The sequence below is a fragment of the Hylobates moloch genome, unplaced genomic scaffold (assembly GCF_009828535.3).
Source record: "Hylobates moloch isolate HMO894 unplaced genomic scaffold, HMol_V3 SCAFFOLD_3, whole genome shotgun sequence".
Classification (NCBI taxonomy): Eukaryota; Metazoa; Chordata; class Mammalia; order Primates; family Hylobatidae; genus Hylobates; species Hylobates moloch.
The window spans coordinates 174,989,855-175,015,505 of NW_026652278.1; the positions used below are offsets into that span (position 1 = coordinate 174,989,855).

At 45.1% G+C, this 25,651-nt stretch overlaps 1 protein-coding gene across 11 annotated transcripts in view; it reads right to left on the bottom strand.

Moving 5' to 3' along the window:
• The window catches only part of FAT1 (FAT atypical cadherin 1), a 138,949-nt gene extending 130,272 nt beyond the window's left edge, over window positions 1-8,677 (bottom strand). For 5 of the 11 annotated variants that reach the window (XR_009212982.1, XR_009212983.1, XM_058437001.1 and 2 more), the window contains exon 1: window positions 8,005-8,677. The gene's annotated coding sequence lies outside the window, so the exon portion shown is untranslated. Of the gene's footprint in view, window positions 1-5,287; window positions 5,500-8,004 lie in introns of those variants that run through there. The other 6 variants (XM_032149067.2, XM_058436999.1, XM_032149064.2 and 3 more) reach the window with 3 other exon arrangements.
• Between the last annotated feature and the right edge of the window lie 16,974 nt (window positions 8,678-25,651).

Consider the following 25,651-nt stretch of genomic DNA (forward strand, 5'->3'; position numbering starts at 1 on the left):
TAAAAAAACTTCATTCAAACCTTTGCTTCTTTCAAACAAACACTCTTATTCTTCTCTTTCTTTATACTGGCAAAGATTGCAAGAAAAGGAGTTTCACAGCACCGCCCTGGCTTCCTTAGAACTCCCTCTCCAAGGCCGGGCGCGGTGGCTCAAGCTTGTAATCTCAGCACTTTGGGAGGCTGAGGCGGGCGGATCACGAGGTCAGGAGATTGAGACCACGGTGAAACCCCGTGTCTACTAAAAATACAAAAAAATTAGCCGGGCGTGGTGGCGGTAACCTGTAGTCCCAGCTACTCGGAGAGGCTGAGGCAGGAGAATGGCGTGAACCCAGGAGGCGGAGCTTGCAGTGAGCCCAGATCACACCATTGCACTCCAGCCTGGGCGACAGAGTGAGACTCCGTCTCAAAAAAAAAAAAAAAAAAAAAAAAACTCCCTCTCCACTAAACGCTGCTCCACAGAGGTCCTGCAGGTCCACCCTGGCAGAACAGCTGTTCCCGCAGCACAAGCTAATGTCAAACCAATGACCTTTTCTCAGTGCTCATCCTCCTTGATTTCATGACACCTTTGACACTACTCACTCCCCTCCCCACCACTCCTGATCCTTCATATGGTCAGAGTCCCCCAAAACAAAGAGGCAATCCATAGGTATGAAAAATGAATGACAACATTCTCCTGATTCTCTTCCACACTCTTTTATACTCTACACTGACTCACCTAAAACTCTGGCATTACAAACTTGTCTTCCAACTCTTCCTCCACATGCATTTATTACCACCCTTAAAGATCTCATCCACTCTGCCTCAAATCATGAAGGATCAGTGCACCAAATCTGCAATTTCAGCTCTAACCTCTCTCCAACACCTCCTAACACTCCTCCTGAAATACCATCAAACCTAAGTTATACGATTGGCCTTTACTATAGAAGAGTTCTGCATCCATGGATCCAACCAACCTCAGGTTGAGAGCGTCTTTAAAATGAACAATAAAACAGTAAAAATATAAATAGTACCCCATTTTATATCAGGGACTTGAGCATCCTCAGATTTCGGTATAAAATCCCAAATCTCCCCTTAGAGACCAAGGGACAACTATATAGACTTTTCACCCTTTCACCATTACAAAGTAACAGCTCTTCCAGTGTATTTTCCAATCTCACCACTTCCCAAATCAACCAAGTTTGCAAACTAACAAATCAAACAAAAAGGAAGGGGTTGGGAGAACATCAAATGTGGAACCTAGCTCCAGCTTTGTCACTAATCAACTGTGTGAATTCAAGGAACTTGCTTAATCTTTTCGACTCCATGTATTCGAGAAATTGAAGGATGGACTAAAATCTTTGCAGCCTCCTGGCTCTCACATCTTCATTTCTCAAAAGTTATCCAGACTTGACGTTTCTTTCTCAATTTCTCAAAATGGTTCCCTTTGCATTTCTGCCGCTACCACCTAGTTCAAATGGGTATTTTGTTCATGCAGAGTATTCCTACAGTCTTTTGGTATTCCTGCTTTCTACCCCCAATCTCAGTCAACCTATTTAAACTTCTTTGTGACATTATTCTTTAGTTTGAAAATATTCAGTATTTCCCCTGAGCCTGCTAAGTATATTATTCTTAATCTTGCATTAAAGACCTTTGATAAACTGATCTCTAACTAATTTCCTAATTTCCCAACACTACTTCTTACTCTAAAACAAAAAGGCATACTTCCCAGACTTGCAACAAGTTCAGTAGCCAAGCTGTCTTGAGCCAATAACACCACCTAGTGGTGAAGGCTCTGAACTAATGTAACATCTTGACCTCTTCCCTTCCCAAAAATAATGCAAACATTACTATTTTGTTTCCTGCCCTCCACTCCTCACATACAGCTTATTTGTTTTCACCTTTCTCTTCAACGTTTCTTTCTTTTTCTCTCTCCTTAACCTCTGCCTCATAAAAACAATCCTCCCTTTTTTAGTAAGATTATTTAAGTCATAGTCAAGATTATCTATGTTCTACGTAGACAAAAAAAGAAGCCAATCCTTTCCCTCAGATAACATGGTACGGTGAGGTCTTCAGAATTTCTCTCCACTCATCACACCACAAGCCACACTATGCTTTCTATAACTTGCTCTGCACACATCATTTCCTCTGCTTGAATTGTTCCCCTCTGATTCACACTTCCCTCAGAACTCATATTATCCTAAATCCACCTGCCCCAGATCCCCCAGCTCACTGAGGTGCTGCTACGGACCACCTTGACCTGAATGGATTTCTTATCACACTGGTCTACAAGAGACTGTGTACTTATCCTCTCCCTTATCAGACTACAAGCTGCTTGAGGGCAGGAAACACGATTTGTTCAGCACTAGATGTTGTATCTGGCTCAATGTTTGACACTATTGTTGGACTGGTAAATGGACAGATGAATAAAGCATTAAGAGTGAGAAATGGGAGGCAGGACTGTGTTGGGGAGGGGATATAGAGAGGGATAACATACGAAAATAAAACATCCATCCTCAAATGAACAGAAAATCCAGGCACAACCACGAGGCTGGTAACAACAGCGCAGGTGGCTGCTCTGTAGAGGACTCATTTCCAATAGCTCAGAAAGAGGTCACCACCCACCTTACACTGCCTCAAAATTGGCTATAGATAATGCCAGTCAGTGTCTGTGTTGCAGATTATCACGAAGCTCTAACCTTAATATTCTATGAAGGATACAGATTAAATCATGACTAATTTTCCTAAGCAGTGTGTAGACGACTTTATTATTTTTACTTTATAGACTTATCTTCACATACATAATGAACCCTTGGAATTAAGCAAGAATTCAGGCAATGTATTTAAATCTGGGACTTACAGCAAAAGATGACTTAAAAAACTTAAAAGAGTGAAATATGCGGATTCCTCATCAGAATATATTTTTGAAATGAAAAGTTCCCCTCAGATATAAGAGAAAACGGCAACTTCCTGATCTTAATTGACGTATATCACTCATTTCAAAAACTCTTCTCCAGTGTCTAAGGATAAATAAGCATTTGCAAACTGAACAATTAAGTGAGACCAAAAGATAGAGTTTGGCTTCAACTTCTATATAATTTGGTCAAAAGAACAATTATCTAGTGCAAATCCCACTCATAAAGATTAAACAGCACATCAAGCCTTACGGCTCCCTGCTATTAAATCAGGTCCTTTAGGCTACAAATTATGCCACTGAGACAGAATCTAATTCAATAATAATGTACTAACTTGATTTGGCTGATTGATTCTACGTAAAATCAGCCAAACTTGGGTGGAAAGCAAGTGGGAAAAGTGTTAAAACATAATCTCTAAGATCCTATCCACCTCTAACATTCAAAGAAACGACTGCTTCAAAGGGACCTCAAAGCAAAGTCTAAAGGCAATGGAAAGGTAGAGGATGATCAAGCGAATGAAAACAGAATTAGTTTGTGCATAATTTTTAAAGATTTTTCTTCTCTTCTTTCTTTTTCTTCTTTTTTTTTCCCCCAGGCTGAATTGCAACGGCACGATCTCGGCTTACCGCAACCTCCACCTCCCGGGTTGAAGCGATTCTCCTGCCTCAGTCTCCCAAGTAGCTAGGATTAACAGGCATGCGCCACCACACTCGGCTAATTTTGTATTTTTAGTAGAGACAGGGTTTCTCCATGTTGGTCAGGTTGGTCTCGAACCCCCGACCTCCGGTGATCCGCCCGCCTCGACCTCCCATAGGGCTGGGTTTACAGGCGTGAGCCACCGCGCCTGGCCATAATTTTTAAATATTTTTCTGTTGGCACCTGTCCGGACCATGTATTTAAATGATCTACTAACATGATGAGAACCCAACGGGGATACTTCTAGTGACTAATTAAAAGACACAAATGAATATACAGGTGGCCCGAAATGATTTTATAAAGTCCTCTAAACAACCACACTTCTTTTCAGAGTGCCAAATAATTTGGCTCATTTAAGATGTTCATTTTTCAAAAAATGGTTATACAAATGCAAACTTCATTCAAATCAAACCTTACCTTGAGCTTGTTAAATGCCATGTTTAGCATAACTCAAGGCTTATACCAATTGTTGTTTTAAAAAATTACATAGTGTTTTAAGTATTTTTACATCTTAAATACAAAGGAATAATTCTAATTGTGGAATCAGAGCTGTCTTCCTAAGACAAAAAGACAAAGACAAATATCACAATTAACGATTAACTGGCGAAACACCTTTTCAAACGTCCCTATAACAACTAGATGTGTTGGACAGCATAACCAAACTCATTAAGAATAGTGTGAAAAACAACACCATTACCTAGTTCTCACACACAGATACCTTCTTAAACTATTGAAACCTGTATCTGAATATATGAAGCACTAAGAATCTGCTTTTGAAAAAGAAATGAATAGCTGAAAGTCATTTTCTTTTCAATCTTTTCTCATACTAATAATCACTGTTAATATCCACTTAAAAAAGTAATCGCCTCTATCAGGCACCCGGGAATTGCTTAACAAAAGCCACTTAATGAAAGCACAGTTCAGAAAAAAAAAAAAAAAACCTTAACTGCATAGAAAATATTTATGAGTTTACTTTCCTAACTCATACAATTGCGTCCTTGTTTCCAAAGCCTTGCAATTCACATCAGCGGAAACAAAAAAATCTAACACACAGCAGAAAGCTGGCTCTCTAAAAGAAACCACCGAGTTGTTTTTTTTTTTTTTTAAAGGCAATGAAGGACCAAAACCTCTTTCTTTTAAAAAGATCTTAGAAGTTCCTCCTCCAGAGAAGACAGAAAACACTGACAAACCGCACATTCTGCAGATGTTCAGCCCCGTAATGCAGCCTCGCAGCCCTTCCCTCCGCAGTCCACCGGTTGCATCCGCACCTCCTGCAGGGCGCAAACACCCAGAGACCCACGGACCCGGCAGCCCCGCGCAGGCCTCCCGCATGCACCGCTCAGCGAGCGGGTCTTTCGCAGACGGCGGGATGCCCCAGGAGACCGCGAGGCCGGCGCAGCCCAGCGAGCTCCCGGAGGGAAGGCGGCGCGTCAGAAAGGATCGGACCCCAGCAATGGCTCCGGACCGGCCCCGCGCGGTCGCCTCTTTTTCCCGCTCCGCCGCCGGGACCCCCCTAGCCAGTGCTGAACTTCCCAACTGGGAAGGACCGAGTCACTCCACCCCCCGGGAGGTCGCGCACTCATCCGTTTTCGGCAGCGCCGGAGCCCGAGCCGGGGACCGGGCGGACACCCACAGAACCCGCACCGCAGCGCGCTGCACGCTCTCGCCCCCGCCCGCCGGCCCGCGCCCCAGCGAACTTACCGCAAAGTTGGCCCGAAGTGGCGACGGCGCTCTCGTGGAGCTCACCCGCCGTCTCAGCGCGCCCCCGAGCAGGTACCGGGCCTGCCGGGGGCCTCGCCGGGCCCGCGCGTCCGCATGGTACCTGCCGCGCGACCCGCGCCCGCTCCCGCGCCCTCTCCCCGCGCCCTCTCCCCGCGCCCGGCCGCCCAGCTCGGCGCCGGCGCCTCACGCTCCCCGAGCGCAGGAGATCCCTCCGCCCCGGCCCCGCCCGCCGGCGCCGGCGCTCGTTTCTCGGGCGCGGAAACTCGAGCCGACTTTCCCCGGCTCCCGGCTCGGGGCCCGCGGGTTCGGCCACGCCGTCCCGCCCGGGCCCAAAGAGCCCCAGTCCCTGCGAACGCCAGGTCCGTGCTGGGAGACGAGAAGGCGCCCAGCGGGGTCTAGCGCGGCTCCGAGGGGCAGGGAGAGGCTTGTGATGCCGAGGTTAGTTACGGCCAGCCACAGGCGCTGTGCAAGGAATTGGGGAGTGCTCCAAGCCAAGAAAGGGAAACGTTAGCTTAGCTAAAAAAAAAAAAAAAAAAAAAAAAAGGGCTGGGGCCTAATGAGAAAGCTTCCTAGAGGCATCCCTTTAGCTGTTCCATAGCCTTCTGGGAGCCCCTGAATCTGCATTTGAATGGCGCGGCTCTGGGTCCGCGGAGGTTTGGTGGGCTGAAGTCGTCCCCCAGGTCTCCAAAGGAATGAAACCCGGTCGGAATCTACTTCCTCCTTCGGTCCACACTGAGTCCCCAGAAAATGGAAACGCTTCCCCCGCGACCTTTTTCTGCCGAGTTAGACCCCAGGCCCTCCCCGCCGCGGGCGCCTGGCCTCCCCCGCTGACACCCCGGACGCCCAGGCCTGCGGGACAAAAGGCAGTCGCGGCGTCCCGAGGGCTTCCTAGCCGGGAGTCGGCCCCAGGGGCCCCAAAGCGTGACCCCAGGCCGACAACTGCAAGTTCCTAGGCTGAGGGGAAGCCCCAGCGCCGAGACGCCCGCTCCGAGAACTCCCCGCGCCGGGCGCCCAGCCTCAACGTCCCGGGCGCGGAGCCCATCCCCGGCGCGGGCAGGGCTCCAGCCGCAGGCTCGGCGCAGGGCGGACTCGGCCGAAGCCCGGAGGGCCGGAGGCGCTGGGACGCAGCCTGGACAAGAGGGCGGACTTGATCTCGGAAAGTTTGTGGGACTCAGGCATTTTAACACTGGGAAGACAAAGAGATCCGATTTCCCGGGGACCGGTGGAGGGAGCTTGGCGGGGAGGGGAACGGCAGGGCAGTCAAGTGTGAAAGAGAATTTCCTGGGTTCAAAGTTAACGCAGTCACCTTATAAGCCATCTTAGAGGTGACCGGAAAAAATAATAATAAAGGTGTCTAGCAGGTTGTGGCTGGGAAGGAAAAATAATGCCTGCAAGATGAGTGTGCCGATTCGTAGCCCTATATTCCCTGCCCACCAGTTGGAATATTCACAGATTCACACATCCAGCAATGCAAACTCCATCATCCAAAGACGTGTTTGCCCCGGCCATAATTGCTGCAAGTGCTTACAGGTCAATTTCATACATGGAACACCTCGAAAGTGGGTGACCTGATCTCCAAGCCCAACCGGCTTGTGCCGCTTGCCTAATTGTAAATCTCAGCAAAACCCAACCACACCGGAACTCCAGCCGTTTCCTGGGAGCGAGGGAGCGGGAGTAGTGCTAAAAGGGGAAAAGAAGAACAGTAAAAAAGTACAAAGATACCATTCCCTGACGTAAAATCACGGGATTTTTTAAAAAATGGCACAAAAGAATTCCTGGAGAAGATTACCATTAATAAGTAATAACGCTTCCTAGGGCTTACTAGATGTTTTACATCTGTTTGGGAATCCCGATTTTCCAGGCTCCCTGAGAAATCTATCTGCCTGGAAGAAGTTGCACTTGGTCGCCACAGGAGCCGCCGAGAGCCAGGGATGGAGATTTCAGACTTAGGACTCCGCCACGATTCTACTGATCCTTAAGCGCCAACAGAACGAAATGGACATGCCTGTTAGCTACCGCAAATCGAATTATTTTCATATGAGAGAGAGAAATGTGGTTCAAGTTCCACATTTGTCCTTTAAATAATCGACCCTCCCTAACCCTGTCCCCAAAGGCTCGTGGAAATTAGGGAGGGGGTTGGGGAGACGGTTCCAGAAACAAAACGCTTTTCTCCAGCACGGCCTCTACATCCAGTCCACCCAAGCTGATTTTTGTAACTCATATAAAGAATGGGCCCGGGTGGGTGGTCAGTGAAGACTGGGGCGAGCAAGCGCCCACGTCGCCGAGCGCCGGGGAGGTCCAGGTTCGCCCCCGCGCAGAACCCGGCAAGGAGTGCGCCTCGCCAGGTGGCCGGACTAGAGGGCGCTGCGCCCCTGCAAATCTCGCGGCCCCGATGCGCCCTCCCTAGGCACCATTGCTATAATAAGTTACATTCAAAATAATGCACAAACAGCATCGCCTCTCAAGTTCTTTTGAACAGTGCTCTATATGTATTTTATGAATTCCCAAAGCTATGCATACGAATCTTTCATCGCCGAGCCGCACAAAGCCAGAGGGATGCGCAGCTCCTGGAGCCGAGAACCCGTAGGGCGCACACGCTTCCCCGCACTCGCTCAGAGCCACACACCCCACGTAATTTCATTTACGGTTTAAACTTAAATGCCAAAAGGCATGCACGATTTGAACAAAGAACTCACCAGTCTAGCCGAGTCCTCGGCCCTGGGCTCTAAAGTCCCCGGCAGCTCCGTGATCCCCCCGCGGTGTAGATATGTGTTAGGAGCCGGGTTTGAAGTACCAACTTTGCCTCCCCGGGATCTTCAGCGTGTCCCTAACCAGAGTGCCAACGTCCGTGCCGCCGGGACCCAGGCGGCCGCATCTCCGGAGGCTTCCGACCAGGACAAACTTAAGCACCAAACGCAGGCGAAAAGAGAGTGCGCGGGGCCGGAACGAGGGCCCGGGAGCAGCCAAGTTTGTCAGGACGTGCCCAGGCAGCCAGCCGCCGAGTTGAGGAGTTGCGGCCGGCGGCTGCGGCGACTCGCTGCCTCTTTCCCGACTCCCTCCCTCTTGGAGGCGGTGGGGGAGGGGAGGTGACGTCAGCGCCCCGCCTCGCCCCCCGCCCCGGGCGCGGACGGGATTCTCCGGCTGGGCGCGCCACTCCGGCAGTCGCAGCAGCGGGCGCGGAGGCTGCGGGGGGTCCCGGCCTCTGCGGTCTCTCTGGCCGGCCGCAGCTGTGGCGCGGGTGAAACGCCTGCCCTCCTCCTTCGGCTGCGTTTCCCGGGCGCCGGCGAGCGCGGGCGTTCCTCGCACTCAGCGCCTGAGCCGCCCGGAGCCCCGCTGCGCGCACTTCCCCGGCTCGCGGAGCCCCTCCGGCGGCGTTTCCCACGCCGCGGACTGCAGGTGATGCTCTTCCTCTTCTGCAGCTGAAATTCGTCGCGACGTGTCGCCTTCCAGATTTTTGCTGGGCGGAAGCATGAACAGTCTCTGCAGACTGGCCTGGACGACTTGTACTTTGTGGCCCTCCAACTTCTGGATGTGAATTTTTTGTCACGACTGACTATGCTGTTCGTGGTCTTTATGTTGAAAATCACGGAGCTGTATTTTTATTTTCAAATTCTTTCCCAATGCTACTCTTGTCTTGACCGTACTCTGAAGCTTATATGGTTCTGAGAGGAGGGGGCGAAGGGATAGGGGAGGAGCCAGTTCCTAACGTGTCTTACAAGTCATCCGTAGTGATAGGGGCTAATACACAAATCACTGTCTCCTTCTCGAAATAATACCCATTTAGATAAATGCAAACACTGTTGAGGTTTAATTTATAAAAGAATGCGTCGTCTTTATGTAAGTGTCCAGCCTCCAGGAAAATATCTGCTGTGGAATATATTTTTAATGCCGCCACTAAAGTACCAAAATATCTCCCCGAACAGCGTGAAATTCCGAGGGAGCCATTTCTGTGAGTTGACATTGTCCCCAGAAGATTGTCATTAACATTCAAGATCCTTGCAAAAGGGGGCTGGGGGCGTTTCTATCATATATTTGCATCCCTTGGTATAAATATGTTGATCAGTTTAGCTGGTCGTTCTTTTACAAAGGTCAAGAGCAAAATTCTGAGCACAGAGGAAACTGGGCAGGGAGCTAAACAGTAAGGAGAGAACAAGATTAGGTGATTGGAATGTTGTGTGTGTTTAGCCTTGAAGTCATAACTTTAAATGTCAGTGTCCTCATCTGTGATATGGGACTAATACCTGCTTCGTGTGGTAAAAATGTATTCATGTGTTTATCCATTCAAAAAAAAAAAATACTGAACTCTACTTGCCAGGGAGATAACAGTTATTCATGCAGGCAAAACATTTTTACTGAGCATCATATGAAGTGTCTAGCACGCACATAGTAGGTACTTAAACAATATTAGTTTTCCTGCCCTCCCCCGCTCCCTTCCCTCACTTCTTTGCAGTGTCTCAGTTTTTAATCCATAAAATCAGCATCATCACCACTGATTCGAGATTCTGCCAGGCAGGTCTCCAGACTCAAATCAGGTCTCCTGGGCTCAAGAGATCCTCCTGCCTAAGCCTCTCCCTCAAGGTACATTTTGATTGGGAAGGGAGGAGAGGATCCAGGGAGCTAGGATACAGGAAGGGATTTTAGAGCTCCTGCAGACCCCCGAGGGCAGCTAGAGGGTGCCAGATTCCTGAGGAGGGAGGAGGCTGGCTTGAGAGGCCAGTCTGGCAGTGCCCAGCGGACTTCTCCTGCTTCCCCGTTTCAACTACAAAGGCTCTCTCCTTGTGTCAATAGTTGAAATTAGAAATTGACCACATATTGCAAGTCCTCAAAATGATTCACAATAAATTCACCCTGAGAGGCTTCGGGTTGAAGTCCATTTGGTTTGCTATACTAACTTTAAAGTTGTCATAAATAAACCAAATTACTTATATTAAAAAAGATAAAAATCACAAATGACAGAAACTGATGAATAACAATTGATGATATTAATCAAAATAGCTAGTTTTCAAAGTGAGATGGGCAGAAAATTTTTAACAAAACCTCTAGAGCTGTGCTAATGTAGTATGTAGCCACTTGCCACATGTGGCTACTTTCATTTAAACTAAATTAAAATGTACTTCCTTACTCTCACTAGCCACATTCCAAGTTTCAATGACCATGTGTGGCTAGTGATTATTGTATTGACACGAGCAGATCAAAGAACATTTTCGTCATGACAGAGTTCCACTGGACACCTTGGTATAGATCTTTAAAAACACTGCTATTTTATGGAAGGCTACATCAAATGTAAAATTTCAGTGTGTCCAATAGTGAGTCACTTCTGAAGTATAAGGGAGGACCCAGAATCACAGAACGGTTCATTCATTCAGCAAATATTTATCAAGTACCAACAATATGCTGGGTGAAAATATGTAAGACCCAAGATTTAATGAGGTAGGTGTGTTTAGTGGTTAAGAAATATTAACATGCCTTTTAGTTGTTTTCTCTCTTTGCTGACTAGTAAAACCAGGGGAAATCATAGATTTAAAGCAGGAAACAATTCTGAGACATTTTTTGGAATAGCCCTAGGACCAAACACTTGTAAGTAGGCTTGACTGACTCCTGGCATCCCACCCTCTCTGCTGCTTTCACTGCTTTCTCATCTGCCTGCGTGCCCATTGCGGCCTCCCCTTCCTGGAGGTGAGAGGAAGTATCAGCCCTCTCCACCTCCCCTACGCCTTGGAATTATTCTACCCTTTGCATTCAAATATAACTCTTCTCCAGAATCAGCTTGTACGCTCAGAGGGAGCCATCAGAACATCAGACACCTGGCCGGGCGCAGTGGTTCATGCCTGTAATCCCAACACTTTGGGAGGCTGAGGCGGGTGGATCACCTGAGGGAAAGAGTTTGAGACCAGCCTGGCCAATATGGTGAAACCCCGTCTCTACTAAAAATACAAAAATTAGCTGGGCATGGTGGCGGGTGCCTGTAATCCCAGCTACTCGGGAGGCTGAGGCAGGAGAATCACTTGAACCCAGGAGGCAGAGGTTGCAGTGAGCTGAGATGGCACCACTGCACTCCAGCCTGGTGACAGAACGAGACTCCGTCTCAAAAAAAAAAAAAAAAAAAAGAACATTAGACACCTAGTCAATCTGATGGGAATCAGTGCTGGTTAACTATGGGTATGAGTATGTTATAATAATATCCTTCCACCCTTCCCAGTGCATTATAGCAAGGGCTTTCTTAAAGCTATACTTAAAACATGAAATTTCTAATGCCATAACCAGTCACTTGGGAAAGTATTTGGAGGTATTACAAATCAACTACTATTGGCTAACAATTTTAAAAAAAGGTACAAAGTATACTTTCATTTTAAAGACAGATCCATAGTGGAGTAGGGCAGCTATAGACATTCTGTCCCTCAAATATAAGATAAACATCCCCAAGTGGTTTGGGAACAGATGTTGCAAGATAAATAGAATTTTTGTGATGCTTTCCCAGCTCAGTGATTGAAGGATTCCGAGTCTAACTTTTTGAACAATAGGCAACAAGTCGTCCAGCAACTTACTGTTGAAGCTACTTTCTCAACAGAAGTGTGCAGTAGAAAGAGCATTAGACTTGAGGCTAGAAGACCTGTTTTGAATCTTGTCTTTGACATCTATAGTTTGAATTTATTTGGTTATAACTGAATTTTGGGAGTCTCACTTTCCTCTATAAAGATAGATCTCTAAGGCCGGGCGCGGTGGCTCACGCTTGTAATCCCAGCACTTTGGGAGGCCGAGGCGGGTGGATTGGAGGAGTTCAGTGAGCCGATTGGCCATGATCCAGCCTGGGGACAGAGCGAGATCTGTCTCAAAAAAAAAAAAAAAAAAAAAGTAGTCTCAAAATCTACCTCACTGGTTGTGAGAGATACCAGTAAAGAATAATTGTGGCGGAGCACAGTGGCTCACGCCTGTAATCCCAGCACTTTGGGAGGCCGAGGCGGGTGGATCACCTGAGGTCAGGAGTTCCAGGCCAGCCTGGCCAACATGGCAAAACCCTGTCTCTACTAAAAACACAAAAATTAGCTGGGCATGGTGGTGTGTGCCTATAATCCCAGCTACTCAGGAGGCTGAGGCAGGAGAATCACTTGAACTCATGAGGCAAAGGTTGCAGTGAGCTGAGATTGCGCCATTGCCCTCCAGCCTGGGCAACAAGAGCGAAACTCCATCTAAAAAAAAAAAAAAGAAGAAGAATTGTGACTACAACATCATTATTCTCCTCAAATTCACCTGCTGTGTCTCACCCTGCCACTCCCATCTCAGCTATGAAGCTCTGTAGAACCAATGGCCAGTAACATGTATTTACTGCCAGTTATGCTCCAGACTTAGTTCCAACTTCTTTAGATGCATTATCTCATGTCATTCTTACAAAATCCTGGGAAGCATTAGCAATTAATCCCCTACCCCGATTTTACAGATGAAAACTGAGGTTTGAGGTAGATTAAATAACACACTGGGTCACCTTTCAGACTGAAACCTAAGGCTGGCCGCCTCCAAAGCAAACACTCTTGCCTGCTATAGTGCACTAGCTCCTCATAGCCTGCACCTCATTTGCACCCTTCAGGAACCACGACAGTTTTACACTAAAGGTCAGCAATGTTGTGGTTTAAGACTTGGCCTAGGAGGGGAGCAAAAAACTATCAAATAATAGCTGCAGGAAAATGCTCTCTTGTAGCAGCTACGAGTTTGGATAAATAATTGTGTAAAAGTAGGTCCTTTAATCAGAGTGAGAACATCCGTGACTGTGTTCAGGAATACATACATAAAATACATCCATTATTTGTTTGGATTACATATTTATATTATATATATATATGCATACTGGTAGACACATTGCTTTTCAATTCAAAAATTATAGTCTGGCTTTTAACTTGTTTAGGCTGAACGGCAGAAAAATACACACCAATGATTCTCAATGAATTCTGACCAGGACTATGTCACATGCTTTCATGATCAGCATTTTGATTTACACCTCGCTTTTCTCTTTCCTGGACTGGAACCACTAGTGTTTTGTTTTTTTCTCTCTCCAATTCTCCTTTCTCTCCATTTCTGTTTTACATATGACAACAAGTAATTTTACCCTTGGAATATTCCCTCTATCTATACTTCTTTACTATTAAATCTCATCCCTTTTCCTGGTAGAATTTCTTAGTCACAAAAGCTAATCTTATATAGAAACTTTAATGCGGTATGGTGATATTTTCTCAGCATCCAGTCTCTAACAGATCATCTATCTAAACCCGTCAGGGTAGTTCTCTATTTCTTGTCATGGGCATGTTGATCAATGGTAGTCAGTGAGATATTAAAGGAAGTTTCTTGGAGGCTTTTGGAAAAAAAATTCCTCCCTCCTAAGAAAGAACCACAAGAGATATTATCTGAGAAAGAAGTTTTTAGATACAAAATGATTCAGTCTTGCAGACTATTGTTCTATCATAATGGCAGACAAAAATAAGGACGTCATGGTTGGGACTACAGTAGTTATCTTGATGAGTGAGGATGAGGCCTAAACCCAGGAAGGCAGATGAAGGGCCTGGATGACATTGAAAGAACCATCCCTGTAGGCCACGCAAACTAAAGACGTGTTTTTTTGTTTGTTTGTTTGTTTTGTTTTGTTTTTAATGGGAGAGCATAAGTTTCTATATTGTTTAATCTGAGTTGTGTTGGGATTAGCATTACTTGCAGTTGACATCATCTATTTCAACTAAGCAATCCCTTTTAAAATATCCTAGGAATTATTTTAAAGAAAACATAAATTGATGTACTTCAGCTCATTGGTCAGCAGGAATTGGGCCTAACTCCAGTGATAAGATTGAAGGATTCTTGAAGCTTTCTCTTAATGGTGAGTATACTAAACTGCTTGGGCTGCCATAACAAAATGCCATCGAATGGGTGGCTTAAATAATAGAAATGTATCTTCTCATGTTTCTGAGGGCTGGGAATCCAAGATCAAGGTGCCCACAGTGTCATTTCTGGTGTGGCCTCTTTTCCTGCTTTGTAGGTGGACACATTCTCTCTGTATCCTCACATGGCCTTGTTCGGTGCCTCAGAGAGAGCAAGCTCTGGTGTCTTCCTCTTACGAGGATACAAGTCCTGTTGGATTAAGGCCCCACCCTTATGGCCTCAGTTAACCTTAATTGCCTTCCTAAAGGCCCTGTTTCCAAATACAGTCACAGAGGGTTAGGGCTTCAACACATGAATTGGGGAGATGGAAGAAAGATTCAGTCCATAACAGTGAGAAAGAAGTTTTTAGATCAAAATTATTTAGTCTTGCAGACTATTGTTCTATCATAATGGCAGACAAAATAAGAACATGAAATTTTATTTGTTTAACCAGAAGATTTTTCTCCACTCCCACTGCTCTTTCCTCAAGTACCCAAAACCTTCTAGTATATTTTCCAATTTTGTAAAGGAACTCCCGGAAGTGAGTATTAACCAAACTCAGATATCCAATACTTACCAGAGGATAAATAGTCAGCTGGAAACACCGACTGTCAGCAAATCTATGAACATTTGGAATTTGAATTTCTTTGTACCTGTAACTGTCAATATCAAATTTCGAGCCAAAAACTGAAGTCAGCTTATATTTGGCGATATGGCCTACTTTGTTCACACTTTGTCCTTTATTTGAAATAGAATCATTCAAAAAAAAAAATTAAGACTTGTGCCATGTTGGCCGGTCACGGTAGCTCACACCTGTAATCCCAGCAGTTTGGGAGGCCAAGGTGGGTGGATCACAAGGTCAGGAGATCAAGACCATCCTGGCCAACACGGTGAAACCACGTCTCTACTAAAAATAACAAAAAAAAAAAAAAAAAGAATTAGCCGGGCGTGGTGGCTTGCACCTGTAGTCCCAGCTACTGGAGAGGCTGAGGCAGGAGAATCGCTTGAACCTGGGAGGTGGAGCTTGCAGTGAGCCGAGATTGTGCCACTGCACTCTAGCCTGGGTGACAGAGCGAGACTCCGTCTCAACAAAAAAAAAAAAAAAAAAAAAGAAAAAAGACTTGTGCCGTGTTAAGGATAAGATTCTTTAAGTGGGTTTGGTTGTTTTGCATGTTTAGGAAGGAACATCGTTTGCCCCTGCCCCCAACCCATCCTTTTCTATGCAACAAATTGTGAAATATTGCCTCTCCTGTATGGTTAGGTGTATGAAAGACCCAGAACAAATAACAACCTTTCCCTGATTTTTTTCCCTCTGCTAGACGTTTGTTCCAGAGTAGAGTGAAGCTGGAAAGGCAGGCGGTGTGTTCAGTGCTACTGAGACAGCTGTAAGGCACTGCAGTGGGGTCTTACCGTGGGGAGAGAGACTGGGCTCAACTCCAAACACAACTAGGAGAACTGGGGATTTATAGCCAGGGAGCAAAGTGGGGAGGGTCTGTGGATGGAAAACAACTACAATGATACATCAGGAGTGAGAGGAGTTCTGGTTAAAGCGACTCACAGGATTCTTGCTGCAAGTGGTCAGTGCAGGTCCAACAAGGACAGACACCAAGGTCACGGCCTGGGGGGCTGGCAGGAGCCCGACTAAAGTTTGGCTCAGGAGAAAATCTTTGTCAGTAGCAGGCTCTTTCTGTTTTTTTCTACTGTCTTATGATTATTTTGTCCTGAAAAAGCAATGAAAGGAGAGGGATATTTGTTATTAATCAAGTTTCTGAGACCTTTTGAATATTAGCTGTAACATTTGCAGGTTAACATTATTCGTCTGTGTCATCGATTTATTAGAAGCCAAATTGTTTAAGGGGGTTGGGGTGGTGCCTAGATGGGTAAAGGTAGAGTGCTGTAGAGAAAAGGAGTTAAAAGTCAGGATTGAAGTGAGCGTTCTGCCGCTAACATTTACGGGCTGTGTGTAAACTTCGCAAATTACTTGGCTTGTTAAGTGGCAATGGGGGATTAACTAAAATGTGATTAGCTAAGATGCTAAGCTGAGCCTCAGGGATCCTAACTCCTGATCCTCACACTTTGGTGTCATCTCCCCCATCTCTTATCCACCAGGGTCTGTGTAATAGAATAATACAGAAAGGACAGGATGTCACTTCTGAGATTAGGTTATTGTCTTGGTCCATTTTGTGCTGCTGTAATAGAATAGCACAGACTGGGTAATTTACAATGAACAGAAATTGCTTGGCTCACGCTCTTGGAGGCTGAGAAGTCCAAGACTGAGGGCCCAGCATCTGGCAAGGGCCTTCTCTTTATCAGCATTCCATGGTGGAAGGTGAGAGGGTGAGAGAAGGCAAGAGAAAGAACAAGAGGAGATTGAACTTGTGTTTTTATAAGGAACCAACTCCCTCCATAATAGCATTAATCTGTTCATGAGGGTGATGCCACCGTGCCCAAATGCCTCTCCCTAGGCCCCACCTCCCGACACGGCCACACTGGGGAACATGTTTTCAACACCTGAGCTCTGGGGGCACGTTCAACCCACAGCAATTATAAAAGTCACCGAGGTCTCTCCTCATTCTCTCTGGCTCTCTCTCTCATAGTCTCTTCCGTTATTCACTCTGGGGAAAGCCAGAAGCCCAGGTGACGAGGAATGGAAGGCTTCTTCTAACAGCCACATGAGTGAGCTAGAAAGTGGGTCCCCAGCCCTAGCCGTACCTTCAGATGACTGCAGCCCCAGCAGACATCTTGACTTGTGCCCTCATGAGGGACCGTGAGCCACATCACCCAGCCGACCACGCCCAGACCCCTGACCGTCAGAAACGATGGGAGTTAACAAATGTTTGTTGTTTAAATTGCTATGTTTTGAGGGAATCTGCTACTCAGCAATTGATAAAGAAATTTGGAATAAATTATTATTGGCTATTAATAAAATATTATTGGCTTTCTACCAATAATGTTATGAGGATGAGAAAACACTTGGTAAACCATTAAGGACTACCACGAATGTTAGAACCCTGTACATAGACTGGAAGAAAATGTATAGAATAGTTTTATCCAAAGTCTATGTGATGATGGGAATGTTCTATCTATGCTGCCCCGGGTGGCACTACTGAGTACCTGACATGTGGCTAGTGCAAAGTGAGGAACTGAAGTTTTAATTTTATTTAATTTTAATTCATTTAAATTTAAACAGTTATATGTGGCTAACGCCTACCATTTTGGGCAGAGCAGGTCCAGAGACTTTCTAAGCCAACAAATGACTTGCAAAATCTGGTCAGTGAGAATACAGTACATACAGCTCGTGGGCATGTTTTCTTCTCCCATTGTGCCTTTTCTAAAGGAAGACTTGTGTTATTTATGAGGTCCAGAAGTGATGGATTGAGTTACACTGAACAATTATTTCCTTCCTTGTTTAAAAAAGAACTATGCATTTTGTAAAACTGGGTTTTCTGAGACCTCAGATTTCTCTTTGTATGTACATGTTCAATTTATCAGACATGAAATTATGGATTCAGTGGACTGTCTCACCCAACTGGCTAATTTGCATGACTAATTGAAGAGGCATGCAATGCAACTGTGCCCAGTTTCCTTAACCACACCAGGCACTGCTGATTCATCCACCTGGTGGATGAGAACGACTTAAAACCTGAGGGCTTGTTGGCCACACTCTATTTATTCAGTGATGTCATTTGGCAAATATGCAACACAAAATACAGCTTGAATGGCACTAACTTACTGGTGGTTATAGCTAAACTTGACTAGAGATAGGCTCCAATATATGCAAAATTGTATTAGAGCTTATAGGATAGCACGTATTTCATGCTGTTATCAGAGTAGGGAGGTTGATCTAGATTTGCTTATTCTTTTTTGTTGTTGTTGTTGTTTCTGAGACGGAGTCTTGCTCTGTCACCCAGGAGGCTGGAGTGCAGTGTTGTGATCTCGGCTCACTGCAACCTCCACCTCCTGGGTTCAAGCGATTCTCCTGCCTCAGCCTCCTGAGTAGCTGAGATTACAGGCACCCAGCACTACGCCCAGCTAATTTTTGTATTTGTAGTAGAGACGGGGTTTCACCATGTTGGCCAGGTTGGTCTTGAACTCCTGACCTCAGGTGATCCGCCAGCCTCAGCCTCTCAAAGTGCTGGGAATACAATGATATATGTTGAGTTGTGCTCTGTAATAAAGCTAATGGTCACTTCAGTGTTGACGGCATCCCATCCCTCAGTCATGTCAAGTCATGCCTTTATTCTCAAGCTTGCAGTCACATTATTACAAGGTAACCACAGCTGCTCTAGACATTCATCAAGGCGGGATGAGGGGCATCAGTTATCTCCACTCACGTAAAAAAGAAAAACTGCATCCTTACTGCACACTACTATAAACATAAACATTTTCTTGATGAATTAAAATGTAAAACTCTAAGGCCAATTGTCAAATGATTTAGAAGAAAATATAAGAAAATAATGTATTTGGGACTGTGGAGGGATTTACTACGTAAAACACAAAGTGTTTTTAAAATGAAAAGATTGACAAATTCAATTACATAAAAATTAAGAACCTCTATTAAAATGTGAAAATATACAGACTGGGAGAATATTCATACAATACTGTAGTATTCAAGCAATACCATATTATTGGATGAATACTGCGGACCACCTGAGGTCAGGAGTTTGAGATCAGCGTGGACGACATGGTGAAACCGTCTCTACTAAAAATGCAAAAATTAGCTGGGTGTGGTGGCATGTGCCTGTAATCCCAGCTACTGGGGAGGCTGAGGCAGGAGAATCACTTGAACCCGGGAAGCAGAGATTGCAGTGAGCCGAGATCGTGCCACTGCACTCCTTCCTTTGAGATTTCATCTCAAAAAAAGAAAAAAAAAGAAAAGAAAAACAGGCAAAGATTAGATAGAAAAATGGAAAAAAATCATGAACCTATATTTCACGAGGAGGAAATATGAATAGGGATTGTACGTGCAGTGGGTTGAATGGTGACTACCATAGGGACATGTCCTAATCCCCAGAACCTGTGAATCCTTTTGTGGAAACAGGGTCTCTGTGGATGTAATTAAGAATCTTGAAATGAGATCATCCTGGATTATTTGGGTGGGTCCTAAATCCAATGACAAGCATCCTTACAACAGCCGTCCCAGGGAGAAACACACGGAGGAGAAGGCCACCTGCAGGCAGAGGCAGAGACTGAGGTATGCAGCCACAAGCCAGGGAGCGTCTGGAGCCAGCAAGAGGTGGAGATGCAAGCAAGGATTCTTCTGAGAGCCTTCAGAGGAAGCACAGCTCCGCCAGCACCTTGATTTTGGATTTCTAGCCTCCAGAACTGTGAGCGAATGAATTTTTGTTATTATTAAGCCACCCAGTTTGTGGTCATTTGTTATGGCAGCCCTGAGAAACTAATATAGTGTGTAAGAATAAATCATTTCTTTTCGAGACAGGGTCTCGCTCTGTCACCCAGGCTGGAGTGCAGGGGCCCAATCACAACTCACTTGCAGTTCCTCCAGCTCCCCAGGGTCAAGTGATCCTTCTGCCTCAGCCTCTGAGTAGCTGGGACTATACGTGCACGCCACCACGCCTGGCTAATTCTAGTACTTTTTGTAGAGATGGCTTTTTACTATGTTGCCCAGGCTGGTTTCAAACTCCTCAGCTCAAGCAACCCATCTGCCTCAGCCTCCCAAAGTGCTGGGACTACAGGTGTGAGCCACCATGACTGGCTGAGATAATTAATTTCACTAGCTATTAGAGAAATGGAACTCATACAATACTGGTAGGACTGGGGGTTGGTGCAACTACTTTGGGAAACAATTTGATATTACCTTATGAAGATGGTAATATAATATAAAGATGCATGTATCTTATAATTGAGCAATTCTACTACTAGTTTTAGGGGACCCAAGATAAACTCTAAAGCGTGTACACCAGGAAGTATCTTTAAGAAAATTAATAGCAGCGTTGTTGATAATAACAAAAACTGGAAAACACTCAAGTATCTAGCAACAGAATGAATAAATAATTTATACCATATTCCCATTATGAAATTTACACAGGGAAAATGAATGTACTGTTGTTACATGTAACAATATGAATAATTCTTAGAACTATAAGGGAGTGGAAAATACAAATTACAGAAAATGTGTCCAAAGCAGCAAAACTAAACAATATGTTGCTTAGGGAAATATACAGAAGAGACAGCATATTTGCTTTTTTTTTTTTGAGACAGAGTTTCACTCTTGTTGCCCAGGCTGGAATGCAATGGCATGATCTTGGCTCACCACAACCTCTGCCTCCCAGAGTCAAGCAATTCTCCTGCCTCAGCCTCCCCAGTAGCTGGGATTACAGGCATGTGCCACCATGCCCAGCTAATTTTTTTATTTTTTTATTTTTATTAGAGGCAGGGTTTCTCCTTGTTAGTCAGGCTGGTCGCCAACTCCCAACCTCAGGCGATCCCCCAACTCAGCCTCCCAAAGTGCTGGGATTACAGATGTGTGCCCAGCCCCGTAATCATTTTTTAAAAAGATGAGGAGATATATGCAGGAAGGGGGTATATTCTAGTCCTGAGATGGGAAATGGGTTTCTAATAGCTGGTATTTATTTTGTACAGAACTTAAAAATGTTTTATATGTTATTTAAAATATTTATCACTATTAAAATATCTAACATCAAAACAAAACAAGGCCAGACGCGGTGGCTCATGCCTATAATCCCAACAATTTGGAAGGCCAAGGCAGGTGGATTACCTGAGGTCAGGCATTCGAGACCAGCCTGACCAATATGGTGAAACCCTGTCTCTACTAAAGATACAAAAAAATTACCCGGACATGGTGGCGGGCGTCTGTAATCCCAGCTACTTGGGAGGCTGAGGCCAGAGAATCACTTGAACCCGGAAGGTGGAGACTGTGGTGAGCTAAGATCGTTCCACTGCACTCCAGTCTGGGCTGGACGGAGCGAGACTTCGTCTCAATAAATAAATAAATAAATAAATAACATAAAAATAAATAAAAGGAGAATGCTGGAAAATTGGACAGGGCCACATCAAGACCATCTGTAACCTGAAAGCTATCAGTGTGTCAGTTTAATACCCTTTTGACAAGCATGTGAAGAAACAGAGTAGCAAGAATGGATATAACCTCCAGCCTAGAAATGGAAAGGAAAATGCTCTGCACGTGTGTGGAAGTGAGGAGAGCTGTTATCGTGAGTAATAGAGAAATGTGCTATAGATCAGCTGGTAAGATAAAAGTTTTATCCATCACAAAAAAGCTTTTCTAGATGCTTAAAATCACAAGAGTCATGCTTTGAGTAAAGATGAATTAGTGCGACGAACAGGAAAAGGCCACCAAGTGCTCTTGGAGAAAAAAACAGAAGTTGCAGAGGGTACAGCTGGAATACCTGCTTAGGCCTTTTAGCTAGCCTGCAGATCGATGTCGCCCGGTCACCTGACTTGTGTCAGCTATTTTCAATGAGTGAAGACGGGCAGAGTTCAACTTCTTACCTGTGTGCTTAGGTCTTTAGTACAAAACCTCAGGGCCTTGAGAGGTTTGCACATTCACTGACTGGCTGTAGGGAATTATCCTATTTGAAGCGCACCATCTGTTTCCAGTTGGGACCCTAACTGATACAAGCAGGCCTATTAATTATCTCTCTCAAACCAGCTGTTGGCAATTCTGGGCGTGGTTTCTTGGCAGCAGTTGCCATCCACTTTCTGCCTATATTCCTTGTAAACAAAGGTGTCTATAAAGCAGCAGCAGTTTTCAAAAGTGGCCTCAGATTTGTGAGAAATGCCAACATCTGGGCCCTACCCAAGACCTAGTGAATCCCACACGTTGGGGTTGGGGCCGGCCACCTGCTTTAATAAGCCCTTTGGGTGCTGACGATAAGTGCTACAGCGTGAGAACCATTAGCACAGGGGAATGGGGAGGAATAGGCAGCATCTTGATGCTAGCAGCAGCTGAACGTTTAACACAGCCTGAAGGGACGAGGGAAGGCAGGCATTCCTAGAACCCAGGAAGAAAAAGTCAGATTGCACCACCTTGAGAAAGCAGCCATGTGCCACTCAAGGACACAGCCAGCCCCACGTAGCTTCCCAGGGAACAAATACCATGTCTTCAGTAGCCTCCCTCCCTGCATCTCCCATCTGGGCTCCCACTGAAGCAAGGAAGAGCAGGAGGTGCATTGATAGGAGCAGCTCGACCCCCTTAGCAGACTGCAGAAGGGTGGAAGGTAGAGGCAAGCGAAAGGTATTAGGCCCTGCCATCCCTGCCTTTGGTTTAGCAGCCCACACTCAAGATTGAGAGTCGAGGGTGAGGCGATGGCACCAGAGACAGCACCATAAACCCTGAGTGCTTGTCCCATTTTCTGATCTTATGCTAGGAGTAGCACCGTCTGAGTTGGATGACTGATCTTTATAGAATTTAATACTGCAGACGTGGAAGAAGTGAGGAGGGAAGCTTAAAGACTAGGGAAAACATACTGCTTGTGGAAGGACTTCATATGAGGCGAGTCTCAGGGGATCATTATGCCATCATCTTAAGTGACTCAAGGCTGTTTCAACAATCTTCTAAACATATTACTTTTTTGGAGATGAATGAATTGAGGGATCCCGTGGAAAGTCGTGTCAATGAAATCATCACCTGATTCTTTTTTGTTTGTTTGTTTTTTTTGAGACAGAGTTTTGCTCCTGTTGCCCAGGCTGGAGTGCCATGGCACGACGTCAGCTCACTGCAACCTCTGCCTCCCGGGTTCAAGTGCTTCTCCTGCCTCAGCCTCCAGAGTAGCTGAGATTACAGGTGTGTGCCACCACGCCTGGCTAATTTTTGTATTTTTAGTAGAGACAGGGTTTTGCCATGTTGGTCAGGCTGGTCTTGAACTCCTGACCTCAGGTGATCCACCTCCCTCAACTCCTGACCTCAGGTAATCCACTCAACTTGGCCTCCAAAAGTGCTGGGATTACAGGCATGAGTCACCGCGCCCGGCCCATCATCTAATTCTATAGCCCATACCCTCCCCACATTTGGCAATAAGGGGGGAAAATCCCTAAAATGATTGTGATAATTACTTTGGTCACAATAACAGAGCAAAAGTAGCCCAGGGTCTAGTACCTTGAGTTCAGGAAATCGCTTGGTAGCTTATTGAGGGGATAAGCATTCACTACGTTCGTTTTGTGGATGAGTTATTACCACGCCCCTAGAACTGTGATAGTCAGGAGGGGCACGCTTTGTATCTCCCAAGAGGATTTTCCATGTAAGGGGATGTCTTAGGAGGTTTTGGTACTCCTACTAGCTTTCAGTGCTTTGCAGAGAGATGATAAACCTACAGTGTAAGCGGATAATATCACCACCTTTGGGAGGTGTTATAAGAGCTTTAGCAACAGTTCCCTAAAGTCCTGTGCATTTCACATAATGGCTACAAATGATCTTATGGAAAAATAGGACCCCCTTAATTATTTTCTCAGGACCCCCTAAATTATTGATAGCATAATATTCCAAGACTGGTGCCACCACCCCCTGGAGTCAGCTCCCAGGAAGGAAGGCCTTCTTGGGGTTCAGTATTTATTCATTTATTTTTGAGACAGGGTCTCTCTCTGTCATCCAGGCTGGAATGCCAGTGGCATGATCTCAGCTCACCTTGGCCTCCTGGGCTCAAGCCATCCTCCCACTTCAGCATCCCAAGTAGCTGGTACTATAGGCATGCATCACTACCCCTGGCTAGTTTTTGTATTTTTTGTAGAGGCAGGGTTTTGCCATGTTGCCCAGGCTGGTCTTAAACTCCTGGACTCAAGCAACCCTTCCACCTTGGCCTCCCAAAGTGCTGGGATTACAGTTGTGAGCCACCAAACCTGGCCTGGGTTCAGTATTTAATGTGTCCTATATGGGCACAGCACCTGTGTAGATAAACCCATCAAAACCTCATTGCTGAATCTTTAGTTTAATAAAAGTTTGTTTCTTCACTCTTAACATTTCTTGATTTTTTTTTTTTTTAGAAAGCCTCCTTAATTATGTCTCTTAATGCCTCTCTGAGGTAAAGTGCATTTTGATTAAATAGCCATCAAATGCATTTACATGTGCTTCATTTGGCAGTGGCACTCTGATATATTGCTTGGATGTGAAATGAAAGGTTCTGGAAATGGGTACTTTGACTGCAGAAGGCTAAATAACTGGCCTACCTCTGTTTATTTTTTGGCTTTTTGTTTTTCTTTTTTGAACTTATGTGTGTCATCTCTGGTCTATTTATTTCTATTGTGAAGAGGCAATGTTGAGGTTATGCTGTAAATTTAAGAGACTGAGATAAAGATTGTATAAATATATTTAAGAGGCATCCATTTTCTGGAAATGTTCTAATTCCAAGATATCCTATTTGGGTAAAAACGTATCCAATATGCCTTTTGATTGTGTATATGTGTTTTGAAAAGGTTTAGCTGTGGGAACATTCTAGATTCCCTTTATGTCCAGATATTTCCTGTTGGATAGTTATTTTTGAATAGTGGTTTTATTTTAGTGTGTGTTTTAAATATAGTGACTGTATTAAGAGGGATAACTTTTTGGTAGACTTTAGTCTGCCAAGTCAAGTGAATCCATTTCTGAAAATCTTCAGGATTCTTTTTTGTGAAGCTTAATGTTCTTCTGAAAAGGATGAGAAGTTTTTGAATTCCACTATGCGGGCCATCTGTGTTTGCTATTGCAATATATTTCAAATGTTTATTCTGTAAAACTTCAGTATTTTCACAATTAGCTGTGGGAATATTCAACAGGAAGCAAGAGAGTAGTGGTGTAAACATCACGGTGCTTAGACCATCGAGCATCACCCTCTCATGTGCTGCCCCGCCCAGGCTGCACACACGGGACACGGTGACTGTGATCCAGACGCTTCTGGAAAAGGAACAAGGCAGGCGCGGGATCCAGGAGAGTGGCCACGAATACTTGCTGTGTTCATTAAGCAGCAGTTCCACAACTAATTGTGTCACTGTGATCATTATCTTGGCATGCTGCACTGATTCATTTTTGGACACTATTACATAGCCAAATGTAGAAAGCTAATCTGAAATACCCACTTAAAAAAAAAAAACCCGACTAATCCATGGTGACTATTTTTATGCATTTTATGAAATTACCTTCCAGTTTTATTTTAGACTCAGATCTGACTCCTGCTTGGCTAGGTTCATATTGCATTTTTCATGTGCCAAGACTCCCTTTTTAATGCATCTACTTGGGAATTATTCGTGGAAACTTCATGGAAAGATTGTTTTGCTGAAGAATACAAATGATAGGGCAAGAACGTAGGCTTTGCCGTCAGACACACCGAGGTTAGACTGCCACTCGGGACTTGGAACAAGTTACTTAACAGTTCTGAGCCCCAGTTTTCTTATCTAAAAATGTACATAATAATAGTTACCTAATAGGCTCGTATTGACCGAACATATGTAAGCACCTAAAAAAGTCTGAGACACAGC